Source organism: Nannospalax galili, unplaced genomic scaffold (assembly GCF_000622305.1).
Source record: "Nannospalax galili isolate Female #2095 unplaced genomic scaffold, S.galili_v1.0 scaffold2267, whole genome shotgun sequence".
Classification (NCBI taxonomy): Eukaryota; Metazoa; Chordata; class Mammalia; order Rodentia; family Spalacidae; genus Nannospalax; species Nannospalax galili.
Genome location: NW_008356240.1, coordinates 485,383 through 501,012, shown reverse-complemented (window position 1 = coordinate 501,012; position 15,630 = coordinate 485,383). Strand labels below are relative to the sequence as shown.

At 44.8% G+C, this 15,630-nt stretch overlaps 1 long non-coding RNA gene across 3 annotated transcripts in view; it reads right to left on the bottom strand.

The window, feature by feature from the left end:
* LOC103750961 overlaps nt 1–15,630 on the bottom strand; it is a 246,128-nt gene that overhangs the window by 1,865 nt on the left and 228,633 nt on the right. Inside the window, exon 8 of one of the 3 annotated variants that reach the window (XR_003847177.1) lies at nt 11,993–12,160. This is a non-coding gene — a long non-coding RNA (uncharacterized LOC103750961). Of the gene's footprint in view, nt 1–9,949; nt 12,161–15,630 lie in introns of those variants that run through there. The other 2 variants (XR_003847176.1, XR_003847180.1) reach the window with 2 other exon arrangements.

The window sequence follows — 15,630 nt, the reverse complement described above, 5'->3', positions numbered from 1 at the left end:
TATATATGACTGTACACACATACACATGATCTTAAATGCAGATGCACATACATGTCCACACACATTTAGACAGATGACTAAAATCTACGCCATTCAGATGCATAAGCAGCAACATCTTTAGAGAGATACCGGAAAGATGGTGAATAAAATGGGACCAAATAGTAACAGATTTGGGGTGATTTTAATGTTCTCCTTTTTTAAAAGATTTTTTAATGTATTATTTTAATTTTACATGTATGTGTGTATTGCCTGCATGTAGGTAAGTGCACCCGTGTCATGCAATGCCAGCAAGTACAGGAGAGGCTGTCTGATCCCCTGAGACTGGAGTTACAGAGAGTTGTTAGCTGCCATGTGGGTGCTGGGATTCAAACCCGAGTCTTCTCTAAGAACAACCAGTGTTCTTAAGCACTGAGCCATCTCTCCAACCCTAATGTTCTCCTTTTATTTAGCTCTCTTTTCTAATTTTTCTGAAAAGAATGCACATCGTGCAACAAAAATAAAGGAAGAGCGGCTGAGGCTGTAGCTCAGTTAATGCAATGCCTTGGGTTTGTTCTTCAGCACCACATAAACTGGGCTTAGTGGTGTATGCCTGTAATTCCAACCCTTGGGAGGTGGAAGCAGGAGGATGAGAAGTTCAAGGTTATCCTCAGCTAGCTTAGGTACATGAGACCCTGTCTCAGTGAATGAATGAAAATAAATAAAGAAAAAGCAAATGATTTACATAAAGACATCAAATCCTGTTTGCTGTTCTTGTGAGTATAATTTTTCATGTGTGTTGTAGATGGGGCAGGGCAGTGGGTGAAAGGCAGGCTGAGCAGTGGTGGTTGGGACCTCTTGCTAGGATGGTCTCTACCAGCTGCTAGCTCTTGTGTCAGCTGGTTTGGGGGTCTAGACTGTGCCCTGACACTGAACGCTCTGCCCTGTTTCCACACAATAAGATGAGGTAAAATCTTACCTCGGAGAGGGAAAATCAGAGATTCATGAACTGAGTCCTCTCCACTTGCCTGATAAAGAGGCCGAGTCCTTGGGGAAGAAAGAATGCTTAGAACGGATTAGGATGGCTGCTTTTATGACACATAGCAAATGGTGCCTCCATGCCCCCAAGCTCAGCAGGTGCAGCCCTGGGCTTCCCAGACCCTCCTTCCATACACCAGTTACAGCTATCTTTGTATCATGGGGGTTCTTGTATTTAGTTTTTAGCTGCCAGTGCTAGTGTCTGGTCACATAGAAATAATTGAATGATGGATATATTACTCTATAAATAGTTACCAAACATGAACATAATTGCTAAATATAGGTGTGCGACTTTCTAAGTAAGGTTATCATTTGGATGTGTTGATTCTGCTTTCTTACTCTATCATCTACAGCATGCCAGCCTGAAAAGTGAATTCATCTCTGTGAGTTCCAGCATACCAGGGAAGAAGATGGCCAGTCCCATCACGGACAGCGCAGCCAGAGTCCATGATCCACTTTTGTCATATTTTGGGTGTACATGTGTGTGACTTTATGCATGTGTGTGGGGACACATGTATGCACATGCATATAGAAGACAGGATCATCTTGGGTGCTGCATTTCAGGAGTCATCCACTTTGTTTTAGTTTTAAAATTTTGAGATAGGGTCTTCCTTTGACCCCGGGCTTGCCAATTCAGCTAGGCTGGCTGGCCAGGGAGTCTCAGAGATGCTCCTGTCTCCTTTCTGGTGCTGGGATTACAAGCTCACACCACTAGGCCAGGCTTTTTTATGTGGGACCTGGGGATCAAACTCAGGTCCTCAGACTTGCGTGGCAAGCACTTCATTGATTAGGTATCTCCCTAGCTCGACTGCCACATCTGTATTGTTTTGTTTTGTTTAGAAACAGTGTCTCCCTATGCAGCCCCAGCTGGCCTGGTATACGCTATTGTAGACCAGGTTGGCCTCAAACTCATAGAGAGCTACCTATCTTTGCCTCCCAAGTGCTGGAATTAAAGGCGTGTGCCACCACACCTGGTTTTTTCTAGTTTTGAAAGGCTTCTTTTATACATAGGGCTAGAATCCCCATCAGAGTTTGAATCCAGGTAGCACTTCTCAGTGGCATTGTTTTGGACACATCACTTTAGCATTCATGGCTCAGATTTCTGGTTCATGGGTGGTCTTCCATAGGCTCTGAAGGTTCCAGAACCCTGTGCTGGTTCTCAGTCTCTGGTTTAAAAAGGAAATCCTCTGCACCTAAGAATCTGGGCAAAATGTGGGACAGTCTCCCATCCCTCCTTCCCAGGTCTGCACATTTCTCCTCTGAAATGACTTCTGCTAGTCCAGATCTCAAGAGGGATCCTCCCCCCATCCCCCCTTTCCCTTCCTCTTCCTCCCTTCTCTCTCTGTCTTCTCCTCCCCCTCCCTTCTCTTTCCCTTCCCTCTCCTCTCCCCCTTTCTCCTCCCTTCCTTTCCCTCTGCTTCCTTCCCCTCCCTTCTGTTTCTCCTCTCTGCCCCTCCCACCCCCTCTCTTCCTTTTCTTCTCACTCTTTCTCACTTCCTGTCTTCACTTTCCTTTTCTGGCTTTCTAAAGGCCTCTCCACCTTTCAGGGCTCCCCTGCTGCCGGCCTCCCCAGACAGGGAATGACTTTGTTCTACTGCCACAGAGGAGCCCTCCAAAGTCCCATTCCTCTCCAGCCTTAAGCCCCATTGCTCCCTCCACCAGGTGCCTTGGCCTGGCTCCTCATAAAACATCCATCCATTTCTGGATGTGGGAGATCAGCTGGACACTGTCTGGCTGAGGGAAAAAAGCCCAGGCTGGCATCTCCCCACCACACCCCGGTTCTTTGTGCTTTCTTTCACAGGCAGGGGTCAAGAGCTCCCCATATTCCAAGATGTACTTTGATGGACACTGGGAATTGCAAATGTCTCTTGGCGTTCAGCTCCACTCCAGTTCAGCAGACCTGGACTTAGCACAACTTGTTCTCTCCCCTCCCCTCCCCTCCCCTCCCCTCCCGGCTCTTCTCTTCCCATCTGAGGTGATGGCGGGCCTCGGCTCCTAGGGAGCTCGTTTTTCCTCTCCTCCCATATTTTTAATTCTTTAAGGATGCTGGAGAAGAACCCAGTAGCTAGGGAAACATTAGTCTCCCCAGCAGGGATCCTCCTGGGGATAGCTCAGCCCCAGTCCTATATTTCAGTGCAGGAAAATAAAGAGGGCAGAGGCCTCTTACTCCTCCTAAATCATGAGCAGCAGAATTTTGTAACAAATCAGAGTTGACCTCAGAGCCAGAGCAAACATGACTGACCACCCATCTAGCCTGGGACACAGAAGTGTCTATAGGAGCAAGAAGTATGGCTAGATGTATATCATGGCTGGAAGGCCAGAGAGATAGCTGCTGCCTGGGACTCACTGAGACACAGTGACTAGTAAGTCAGTGCAAGTGGGAGGTACGGGCAGGAGGGCCAAGGTCCTAGGTCCTGGGGCCTTCCCAGATAGTGCTGGTCTCTTTATCAATAATAATACTCCCAGCAGTAGGCAGGCAAGACCCTTCCACATTGCTGGGGTGTGTGACTGTCCTCAGAGCCTAGCTGTGACCACCAGTCCATCCCAGCCTTATTCTGAAATGACTCAGTATCAGGTCCTATGTTCCTCCTTGGGTCTCTGTTCCTATCCTCTACTGAGTGCCAGGCACCAGCCCAGAGCCCCACCCCTGTGACCCTTCACTGGATCCCTCAGCCAGGACAGATGGTGGCTGTGCTCTTATCCCACAGGAGGCAGAGGAAGCTTGAAGGATATGTGATGGACCATTTTTCTGTCCAAGCCCTGCGCCAGCCTCCAGCAGAGCAGAACATATAGGTCTTCTATCTCACAGAGATGGCACTGATTCCTGTTCTTGGAACCATGCTGGCTGATGCTGGAGCTTTGGAGTTTCTTAATGAAGCACCTGCATAAATCAGCCCAGCTCAGGTACCAAGAAGCAATGCTAACAGCAAGGTAGGAATGATGTCAGCTGAAAATCTATGTTGAATCCCACACGTGTGCTGACTCTGTTCTCAACCTTCTCCTTAAAGAAGGAAAGAGTTATAGCAACTCCCTCCTGGGATGAGATTGAACAAACGTGTGAAGTACTCAGGCCAGCCCAGAACAGGACAACAGCTGTTAATATTAGAAGCATTAACTGCAGTGGCCTGGGGCCAATCCCTTCACCTCTGGAAGCCTCTATTTCCTCATCTGCAAGAGAGAAATAAAAATAGCCTCTCCACATGATTGCTGGGAGGATCAAGAGGAAAATCCTTGTATGCTGTAAATGATTATAACTACAGTCACAACCAATGACAATCATCTCTCTGCCGTAAGTGGCTCCATTAGGCAGCTGCTGTCTTTCAAAGCTGAACATTATTGGCCATCAGCATCCATCCATGTAAACATACAGAGAGGGGGGGGGGAGAGACTCACAAACCTATGCAAAGGAAATATCTGGACCACCATGTTTGAAGACACACTCTCCCGACTCTCCTGGGTAGGTCTCCTTCTCATGGCCTGTGTAGTCCATTGTGGCCAGTAGAGAAACAGAGAATACCTTCTGGGGACAAATTGTGGGCATGACAATTTTCAGCAAACATGGTGTCTTTGTGTGAATACAGAATGGAACCCCTTTCTTGGGACACACCTTGGAGCATGATGATTGATTAATCTTGCTTATCAACTTGATAGGATTCAGAATCACCTAGGAGATAAACCTCTGAGGATGAATAGAAAGGAGGAAGGGAAGAGCACCAGCCTTCATCTCTCTCTGCTTCCTGACTGCAAATACAATGTGACCAGCTCTCTCATATTCCAGCCACCATGCCTTCCCACCATGGTGGACTGTATCCTCAAGCCATAAGCCCCCAAACCATTCTCCATTAAGTTGCTTTCTGTCACAGAAACTAGACTAGTACCTAAATACTGGTAGAAACTGGCTTTTAATTCCTGCTTTCCCTCCTCCTGTACATAGCAATCCTGTTCACATTTAGGTTGTAAATTCATGTGTTCATCTGGCAGGCTGTAGTATCAATAGGGTGAGTCAAGTTGCTTGGGTGTGAAGCAGCAGGGAAGGCAGAGATAACAAATGGAGAGAGAGCATCTAGGCCTGGGGCGGGGGGGGGGGGGGGGGTTTTGGGCGCGTGGGAACCTGGGGGGGGGGTTCTTAGGCAGCTGTGACCAGCTTGGAAGCACTGTCAGATGCAGGCCCTAGAAGTCAGAACCTCACAGTTATCTAGAGAAATCTAAACAACAAAGTGAGGCTTTGCTGGTTTAAAGAAATCACCGTGCAAGTTCGAAAAACATGTCTATGATAGGTAGGCCATAGTAGACCCCAAGCTATATGAAAAATTTAGTCACAATCAGAACTCCCACACCAGGAAGTAGAATGCTTCACCCCCTCCCTACTCTCCTGCTTCCACCCTTCCCCCCACTGTTCTCCTTGGCTTTCTTTTCTTCCCAAGCCTCCGTATTTGACATGTTTGTTTCTCTCTTCCCAGTCTCAAATCTTTACCCATGAACCCCCTTCATTTCCATTCCTAATTCCTGACAAATAGCACTAAACCTTTGGTCGTGTCTTCTTTCTCTTCCAGAGGCCATCCACCCTCTCTGACATTCAGTGGCTCCTTTTTAAATGCTTGAAGCCAAGAGACCCTGCCTAGCACGGCATCTGGTGCCAAATATACGTCCTCATGAACAAACCCAAACTCCTCAGCGAGTCACCAGAGCTCAGCAGCTCCCAACCCAGCTGGATTTGTGCTCCCCAAAGGCCTCCATGTCTTTGTTTTGCCGTGCATGCTAACTGTGATTTCCTCTTCCCTGGGTAGACAAAATCTTCCGAACTTAGCATGAAGGGTTGCGGTGTAGTCCAATGGTAGAACTTGCCTACCGTGTGTGAGGCCCCAACACTGCAAAAAAAAAAAAAAAACCCCAACCAAACAAAAAAAGCTTTACAGGAGTCTCAGTTCTTCCTTTAGATTTCCATGAATGCCCTGGCTGCTATTTCCCAGAATCTCTGCTGTTATGAGGAAGATTTGACCCCAAGAATTTCTGGCATGGAGCAGTTGTTACCTCTTCAGTGACATTTCCTTTCCCATTTGTCATGATTATTTCTAATTATCAACTTAGGACAACCTAGACTCACCTGGGAAGAGAGCCTCGGTGAGGGCTTGTCGACATCAGGTTGGCCTATGAATAGCATGTCTGTGGAGGATTGTCATCATTAAGTCAATTGATGTGGGAAGACCCAGCCTACTGTGAGTGGCACCATTCCCTAGGCATGGGGTCCTGAACTGTATAAGAATGAAATTGAGCTGAGCACAAGCAAGCCAGCAACCAAGCCTCCGTGCACTCCTTTCTCTCTGTTCTTGATGTGGATGTTTGAAGTTCCTGCCTTGACTTTCCTGATATGATGAATGATATCCTGGAATTGTGAGCCGAAATAAACCCCGAGTAGCTTTTTTCAGTTGTTTGTCTGTTTGATCACAGCAGCAGATATGATACTGGAACCACCACCCTTTTACAGACTGGAGGCCCTTAGGTGCAGCTGACACAATTGTACCTTTGTAGCACCAGCTGCCCCGTATACAGCAGGCAGTCATCAAAAGCTTGATTATCAACTTGAGCTATCATTTTTTTCCCTTCAAGCCTCTGAAGAGCTTGGATTCCTCTTCAGGGTGAGGGTGGCCTTTGTGTGCTGCTATTCGTTTTCCTTTTTTAAAAAATAAACTTTTGTTGAATTTTTGTGTATTTTATATATAAAATCATCTTATACCCCTCCCCCCTTTCCCTTTGGCACCCTCCCATAGTGCCACCACAGGAGTTCATACATTCTGCCATTTGTAATAAGGCCCGTTATATAAAGTTAGTGTCCCAAGATGTCCCTCAGTGTAAGTTCATCCACTGGGATTTAGCTAGTCTATTTAGAGTCTCTTCAAGAAGATCAGCTCTTCCTCACCCAGCTGTTGGTTTTGAGTACATGAGTTCCTGTTCAAGAGAAGATCTTTCCAAAAGCAACTTCATATGCCAAGAACACACCCTACAAGCTTGCACACCTGTCAGAACAACACTGGCAGCCACTGCTCTGTGTGTGTGTGTGTGTGTGTGTGTGAGAGAGAGAGAGAGAGAGAGAGAGAGAGAAAGAGAGAGAGAGAGAGACCATGACAGCCAGAGCCAACCTCCTAGAGGAGCCCAGCAGGCAAGAATTCTCCCTCTGAGGATTTCCAAACCTGCTCTGGGACCTCCTCTTGCCCCTTAGTTTCCTTTCTTCTGTACCTTGTTTCCCTCCTTTCCATCATCAACTTGGAGAACTATGACATTGCCACTCAGTTCCTGATGGGTCTGCACAAAGCAGGACTGCCATCCTGCAACTACTCTATAGAAAAATCCATTCCCTGGTAAGTTGAAGTTGTTACTAGAATTAAAGGGTTTTGTGACGCAATGTTTCAAAACATTAACCAGCAGTTTATAAGGTTTCTCTGCTGCAGGACTTCTCAGAGCCTTTAACGTCTCATGGCTTAACAGAGGGACAGGTCACACATGCTTGTCAGTTTCTGGTACACAAGGCTTGCTGTGTCTGAGGGGAGCCTGAGGGAGCAGGTGTTAAGACTGCACCCTGGGAGATGGAACTGTGCAGGACACAGTCAGCACCCCAAACCAGGCTGCCCACAGTGTTGCTTCCTCTTGGAGCCAGGACTTCTTCCCCTTCCCCTCCAGCTTGGCTGGCTTTGCTTTAATTGTATTCCCATATGTGTCCAGTCTGGCTTGCTACAGCTCTGGCCTCTGGAATAGTCTAACGCCTAGCAGGGGGTTGTGTCCTGAAATTACCTCCGTCACTGGCAACTATCTCCAGGAATACAGGAATGAGAAGTTTGAAGGCCAGTGGCCAGTGGTAGGGCTGGCCACACACGTGCTCTTTTGTGTGCCCTGTACTCTTGGCATGGCCAGGGAACCTCAGAGATCTAAAAACTCGGGCGCTCTGGGTTCGTGCTAAAAGGCGTTCAGAGCAAAACAAAACGCGATTTCACAGTGGCTCCCAGAAGTCTGACATGGGTGGACCCAAAAATGCCACCCCATGATTTTAACTACTATTTTCTTTGATTCTAAGATGTCATCAATTGTAAGACACACCATTGTTTTAGGAACAGCTTGTAGGGGGGTGACAAAAAGAAAGAAAAAAAGAAATCACATGGAGTGTACCAACTAATTGTAGGACACATCCTGATTTCAGAATAATTAAAATGTGAACAATTGTGTGCCTTGGGATCGAGGAAATAGACTATTCTACAGGTCAGGGCTGGCTTCCTTTTCATTACTATGGAGGAAGCTGAGAAGTAGACTTCAGGCAATAAGGCAGGAGACTGGGGTGCTGGGCAGGTGTCTGATCTCACAAAATAGTTATTGACTTACCACATGGTCTAGCACTGTGCAGGGTTAGGAGGGCTGGGGTCACCATCCCCCACCTTCACCCTCTAGTATGTGGCTGCTGAATTGCTTCAAGTAGTGCCCCTACACCTTCCCAGAGAAACCTTATAGTAAGACTGTCTGAGTATGTGTGGGAACCCATTCTGTAAACTGAAACAGAGCCTTACCTTTTTTCCCCACATAAAACCACCACTAATTCATAAAGATAAAAATTAGTCTGTTTGGAACGATAGAAGTGCAGGAAAGCTAAGAAAGGTCTTGGAATGTTTCAAGGACAACTGGAAGATACTTCGGCGTGGACTGATGCTTTTTGGCTTGAACACTCATGGATGCCCTGAACCTTGCAGTTTTCTTCTGTGTATATCTCCAATATCTGTCCACAAGCTTCTGGTTCTAGTGACCAGAACCAGAGAAAGAGCAGGTGGCACAGCTTCTACTTTCATCCTGAAATCTATCAGGCATGGGGTTCGGCCATGTCCTTGATTTGTATAACCATAGTCTGGTAAAAGAGACAGTAAGTATGGTTGTCCTTTGGTATCTATAAGGGATGAACTCCAGGACTCCTGAAAATACCCAAATCTGCAGATGCTCAAGGCCCTTGCATGGAATGGTGTAATATTTTCATATAACATGTGCATATCTTTCTATTCTTCAGATCATAGCTTCTTAAGCTGTGGGTTACAGTCCTCTATGGGGTTGCATAACTGAATGTGGGGTGCCCTAGTTTTCTTTCTGTTGCTGTGTTAAAATATGAGACTCCCAGATAGTAACCCAGCATAAAATTGGAAAAATGAACAGCAGACCCCAATCTTATCTAAAGGAATATTGACAACTGATTGCTGCTAGATGAGGAACAGCTGACCCTCCTAAAACAAAGATAGGTTGACTAGATTCACCGGATGGACAAGTAGTGGGGAACAGTTGGGGTGCCAACACCACAGCAGACAGTAGCAGGGATAACAGAGTATAAGGGCTCTAGTGTGGGAGGGAGAGCTATGGGAGGGTGCCATCTGGGAAGTGGTTGTATAGATGAATAAGATTGTTTGCGCTGTTCTGTGTGATATACATACACAAAAATCAACAAATTTTAAAAAAAGTTATATTTGAGGAGGAAGCATAAAAATTTACGTCATGTTACGTAGTAGAGGTTATAAACATTACCACTGAAATCTGCCCGATGACCTTATATCCATACACGGGTGCCAAGGATCCGAGTGCAACCAACCATGACTAGTAATAATCAGATACATACAGATTAGAGATGCATGCACCAACATCTAAGTGTTATTAGCAAAAACAATGAGTCTTTCTGTAAGAAACAGTATATTTTAAAGTGAAATGGAGATCTTTTTTAAAGGTTAAAAACTCATTCAATTTTATGTCTTACAGGGCTTATACTGAGTTCAATATTGTATAACTGTATTAATTCAACTGTGAACCTAAAACTTTTATAGCCACTTTTGAAAGAGATGTATCTTTGCTCCAGAAATTGTTATTGAGTATGTTAAAGCTGTAATGAAATGCTGCTTCTAAAAAATAAAAAATAAATAATAAAAAATATTCTGACCAAAAGCAACTTAGAGGAGGAAAGTGTTTATTTGCCTTGTGCTTCCAGGTCACAGGTCATCACTGAGGAAGTCACGGTAGGAAAGCAAGGCAGGAACCTGAAGCAGCACCATGGAGAAGCACCGCTTGCTCACAGGCTTCTGCTTAGCTAGCTTTTTATAAAGCCTAAGACTACCTGCCTAGGGATGTAGTGACTCACAGTGAGCAGCCCCCCGCATCAGTTAATAATCAAGACAGTCCCTCACAGATATGCCCACAGCCCAATCTGATCTAGGGAATTCTTTGATGGAGGCTTTCCTCTCAGATGACAAAGCTAACTAGGTCATGAAAAATTGGGGTACAATAAAAAGTATTTGAATGCACAAAGACAAAAAGTTGATTGAAAAAATGACATGTGTAATGAATTTGAGGTGCTTCTGGAAACTCTTACCTGTGCTGCATCCTGCAACTCCACTGCTGCCTTTCTGAACACAGGTGTGCACTTTGTACTACATATGCTATCACAGCATACAGCGCCAACATAGGCTGCCTGAAACACCTTGGCTCAGATGTGCGACTATTGTCTGTTATGAACTGCAGTGTTTTTTCCTATGCATACAAAGCTTTTGGATCTTATAAAATATAGTGGCTTTATAATGGAAAACAAGGATTTTGAATATTTTTTTCTACTGCCATTCCCCAGCATGTGTCAAATTAGTATATCTTTAGATTGCATTATTTTAGAGTATTTGATTTAAAAAATTGCTATTTCAGTTGCTGACTTGAATTTCATAAGGAATGATTAGATAAATTTTGACTTTGGATTATGACAGAATTTCCAACAGTTCTGAGGTGGCATGAAACATTCTTCTGCCATTTTGTCCTACATAGTTATGTGAAGTGGTTTTCTCAACATCAGCAGTCATGAAATCATAGTGATCAGCTCTGAAAAACACTGGAGATAGTCTATATCCTGTAGAATCAAAGGTCCAGCCAAGATCGAAGTCTTTATGTGAAAATACACAAGCATATCTTATTAGTATGAAAATTTACTTTCATCTCTAATAAATGGTCAAATTTTATGTAAACCAAAATTGCTATAAAATAAAGGTTCTTGATCTGTTATCAGCAAGTGTTTGATTTGTGTACCTATTTTAAGAATAGATTCTGGATCTTGTAGAAATTTCTCAGAGAAGAAGGACATGCTTCAGATGATCTCGAGAGTACCCACAGACGTGGTACAATATAAACAATCTGTACACAGTGTAACAGTATACTTTTTGTGGGATAATGATGGGGGGAAAAAGTCTTTTCAATATAGGTTAAGGTTTTGTTTTGTTTTGAGACAGAATCTTAACACTGTAGCACAGGCTGGGCTAGAACTTACAACGTAGCCTAGGTTGACCCCCCAACCTGTGACAATCCTCCTACCTCAGCCTTCCAAGTAACTGCTGGGATTGTTAGTGTGAACCATCATACCTGACCAAACTCAAGTTTTTAAGGAAGTATTTTGAAACCACAGCTGGTTAGATGCTCAGATGTGGACTCTGCAGATGCAGAGAGCAACAGTCCATCTAGCAGAGGAGGACCTGGGTGAGTGACTTTGTGCAGTTCCAGACATGAGCCCATATAGAATACATTACAAATATACAAGGACCAGTGTGATCAGGTTTTATGAAAATGCAGAGGTTTGGAAAGGTGTTATAAATGGATGAATGAATATTTAAATGACCATACAAAGGTGTGTATACTTAAAAGAGAAAACAGAATGACTCACCATATTATCACACAGAAAACTTCAAATAAGTTTCCAAAGAAGAAAGCAGATTGTGGATTCTCTGACCACAATCAAATAAAGTGTGGCTCAGCTAAAATAAAACGAAAATGTGATCCAGTTCTTGGCCAAATGTAAAGTCCTCACAAAACTCTAACGCCTTGGTGAACAAAGACGGATCAGAGATTTAGCAAAAGAGAAGGGTCGCTCTGTGAACCCTGTATTTTAAAAACTCCCACCAGGGCTGGGAGATTGCTTGACTGGTAAAGTGCTTACCATGCAAGCATGAGGTCCTAGGTTCTGATATACAGCATCCTTGTGAAAAGCCAGGTGTGGGCATGCACCTATAATCTGCTCTGTGGAGGTAGAGAGAAGAGGTCCCTGGGTCTTTCTGGCCATCTACTCTAGCCAAATTGGCAAGCTCCAGGTTCCATGAGGGATCATCTGAAAAAATAAGGCAGAGAAGAAAATGCCCGATGTTGACCTCTGGTCCACACACACACATACACACACACACACACACACACACACACACACACACACCCCACATACACATTCTCATTAGAGCCAAGGCAGACCCTTACAACCCCTCCACTGGGGCTCAATTCCTATCTGTCCAGCTCCCTAATTTGTTCATCTTTCAATTAAGCACTTAAAAGACATATGAGCCGGGGGCATGGTGTTGCACACCTTTAATCCCAGCACTCGGGAGGCAGGAGCAGGCAGATCTCTGTGAGTTCAAGGCCATCCTGGTCTACATAGTGAGTTCCAGGCCAGCTGGGGCTACAGGGGACCCTGTCTCAAAAAAAACCAAAAAAAAAAAAAAAAAAAAAAAAAAAGACATATGAAAGGATATTTTTGACAACACATTTCATATTTTCATGCAAATATATGGTTCCATTCAAATAAGGCTCTTGGTAGTCTAACACTTAACACAACCAGTCACTTCTGTTGCAGAGTGTGAAGGGAAAGTTGTGACTCAAATCCGGCTTTGCATTTTTTTGCTGTTAGGATTAGAAAAGTGTTACTTCTCTGAACCCCATTTGGTTCATCTGTAAGAATGGGATTGTAATTCCTAGGAAAGAGGTCATTCCTCGAAGACCAGGCCATTCCTCGAAGAGAGGTCATTCCTGCAGAAGACCCAGGCCAGTGCTTGGCTCCGGAGAGAATCTGTACGCAGAGCAGGTACAGTTGTAACAATGATCTTTGGATGGAAATATGCTTGAAATTTTATCTGCGAAATAAATTCCACCCTACAAATTGAACTAATAAGGACATGGAGATAAGATGTACTCATTGAAAGCACCAGCTTTTTCTACAGAGATTGGCATGGTGATGAACCCAGGAATACAGTAAAAGTTAGACTTGGGAGATCAGAGAGGCGCTCCCTCTCTCCACTCACACTGTACAGAAAGCCACGGAGCCTCTGGCTCCGGGAAGTCCTCCAGAATTCTCTCCAATCAGGATTTCTGCAGGGATGCTTGGGGTAGCTTCTCCCTAAACACGAGCTGAGTGTGTCTCATGCGTGCGCTCTGCACACTCCCTATGCAAGTCCTGTAATCCTCTGGTCCTAAAGAACACATGATTATGTTACAAATGTCTTGTCCCCTGGCTTCCCATCCTTTCTCTTCCTCTCCTTGCTTGTTGGAAAGAGCCAGTGGAAGACCTCCTCTTTCATGACCAGCAAAAAAGACAGCTCTGTGTTCCCAGACTCAAAGCAATTCACTAATACTGAAGCCCCCTAATGGGGTCACTTGTCCTTCAAAAAATATTCACTTTGTTTACCTTTGCCTGCCATTCCAAATTCTAAAGAAAAGCGACACCTGATTAAGGTCAACCAGTAGGAGAAAGAGAAGAAAAAGCATTGGTAAAAGTCCTCCTAGCCAGTGCCCTTCCTTCCTTTCAGTTCACAGAGTTCAGAACACCTGGTGATCTGCAAATAACAATAGAATGTGTCAAAGAAATGAATCCCTGCAGCTCTAATGATTACTGTAGGCTCCACCCAATCAACTAGCCTTAAGTTTCCTATATAAGCTCTTTTGCAGGCTTGTTTGTTAATCAAAAAGGTCCTTAGGATAACAGTCTGGCCATTTTCCAACCCAGTAGCTCATCATGATAAAGTATTTTTCCTGTCACAGCCTAGCCTCTTGGCTAATTGGCTTTCATCATGTGACAAACACCAAGTTTTGAGTAGTAACAATATCACTGCTTTATCTTCCAGCAATTCCTGTGATTTCTATGCTAAGATTAGATTCATGGTGTTTAAGAAATTTCCCAGAATCAACACAGAGGTAAAGGTACAGGCCTCAAGGTCTGGATATCAACTGGACTCTCCTGGTTAATCCAATGTCTACATTTTAGTCAACAATGACTAGACCACAACAGAGGCCAGACTAGGGTCAAGTCCCCAGCCTTATAAAAGACTCTCATTCACCACGCTGTCCTTCCTCCCATCATTCTTTTTGAGTGCAGTAAGATGCTTGTTTTATCCAGACTTGCTACTTAGGACCCAGACAGAACACTGTTGTCTGTGTGCTTTTCAACAAAAGCTACCAGCAAGCTGTTATCAGGACCCCTTTTCCTAATATTTCCCCATCCCAATAGAGGCCATCCCAGCAGAGGGTAAAGATCAGGCCCAAGGATGAATGGGCATGTCACCAGAAGGGGAGACACAGTTGGCTGTGTCTGGCTTCCCATTCAAGGAATAGAAACAACACAATTGAAGAACACGTCTGAATGTTGCAAGACTGTTCCATTGGCAGAAGTTTTAGACAAATGTTTCTGCACCATTCTCATGGCGTGAGTGGACTCCCTTGCTTGGTTCCTTCAGGCCCCAAGACACCACGGACTTGTTCGGTCGATTTCCTCCTACCATCATTGTCCTTTTGTGACCTTCCCATTCCAACTAAGAAGCACATTGATATTTCATGCCGTCAAACCCCTTTTATAAAAGCGAAGCACAACTAACGCTGTGCAGAAAATGACAGAACTTGATAACTCTCTTTTCTTCCAACTTCTGCCTTCTAGGTCCCTTTCCACCTCTCTGCCATGTGGTCGTCACCATCTCTGCAGCAACAGGTTCAAAATACCAGATGAGGTCAAAGACAAAGTTGCTGGGAGAAGCAAAGGCTGATGAATTCTTAGCAGAAAGCTCTACAACACCCCTTTGTGTTTTCAGGGTTGGGGTCATGAGGGTCAACTCACACGTATGTGACTCAAATCTTTTCCTCTAGGTAAGTCTCCTGAAAGGAGGACATGGTAACATTTAAGTGGCTGAAGGCCAACTCTTCTCTGGAGAAAAGTACAGTCAAAAGTCACTTAACAACAGGGATAAGTTCTGAGAAATGTGTCACTGATTGCAACTTTGTGCAAACATATCAACCAAGCTGGCTGACAGGTCACTAAGCTATATGATGTTTTGGGACCATCTTCACATATGCAGTCCAACATTTCACTGTAATGTCCTTATGCAGTGTATGACTATACTGCTACCCCATGTGTAATTCCAGGCCCCCTGAACTTTCCATTCATGGTGCCCCTGCACTGACCATGATGAGCTTCACAGAGCAGGAAGAGCCCATCTTTGCCCTTACCCAGTGAGGGGACATCAGCTTTGGATGTCTGCAGCACTTGGTACCCAGCCTCCACCACCCAGTATATTACCCAGGGGATCACTGTAGTCATGCCATGCATCTTGCTCATCCCTGCCATCTTGAGTTTCTTCTAATGCCGCTGCTGTTTAGTGAAGACTATCACCAGTGTGCAAATGAGTGCCCCATAGTCCTCTGCCCCACAGCCCTGCTTGGCTGTGGTCCTTACATCTTCCACAGAATCACACTCTCAACTCCTGCATTATCTTCACTAGAATGTCTCATTTATGCACCAAACTCTGTCACTCACCTGGGGAAATGTGA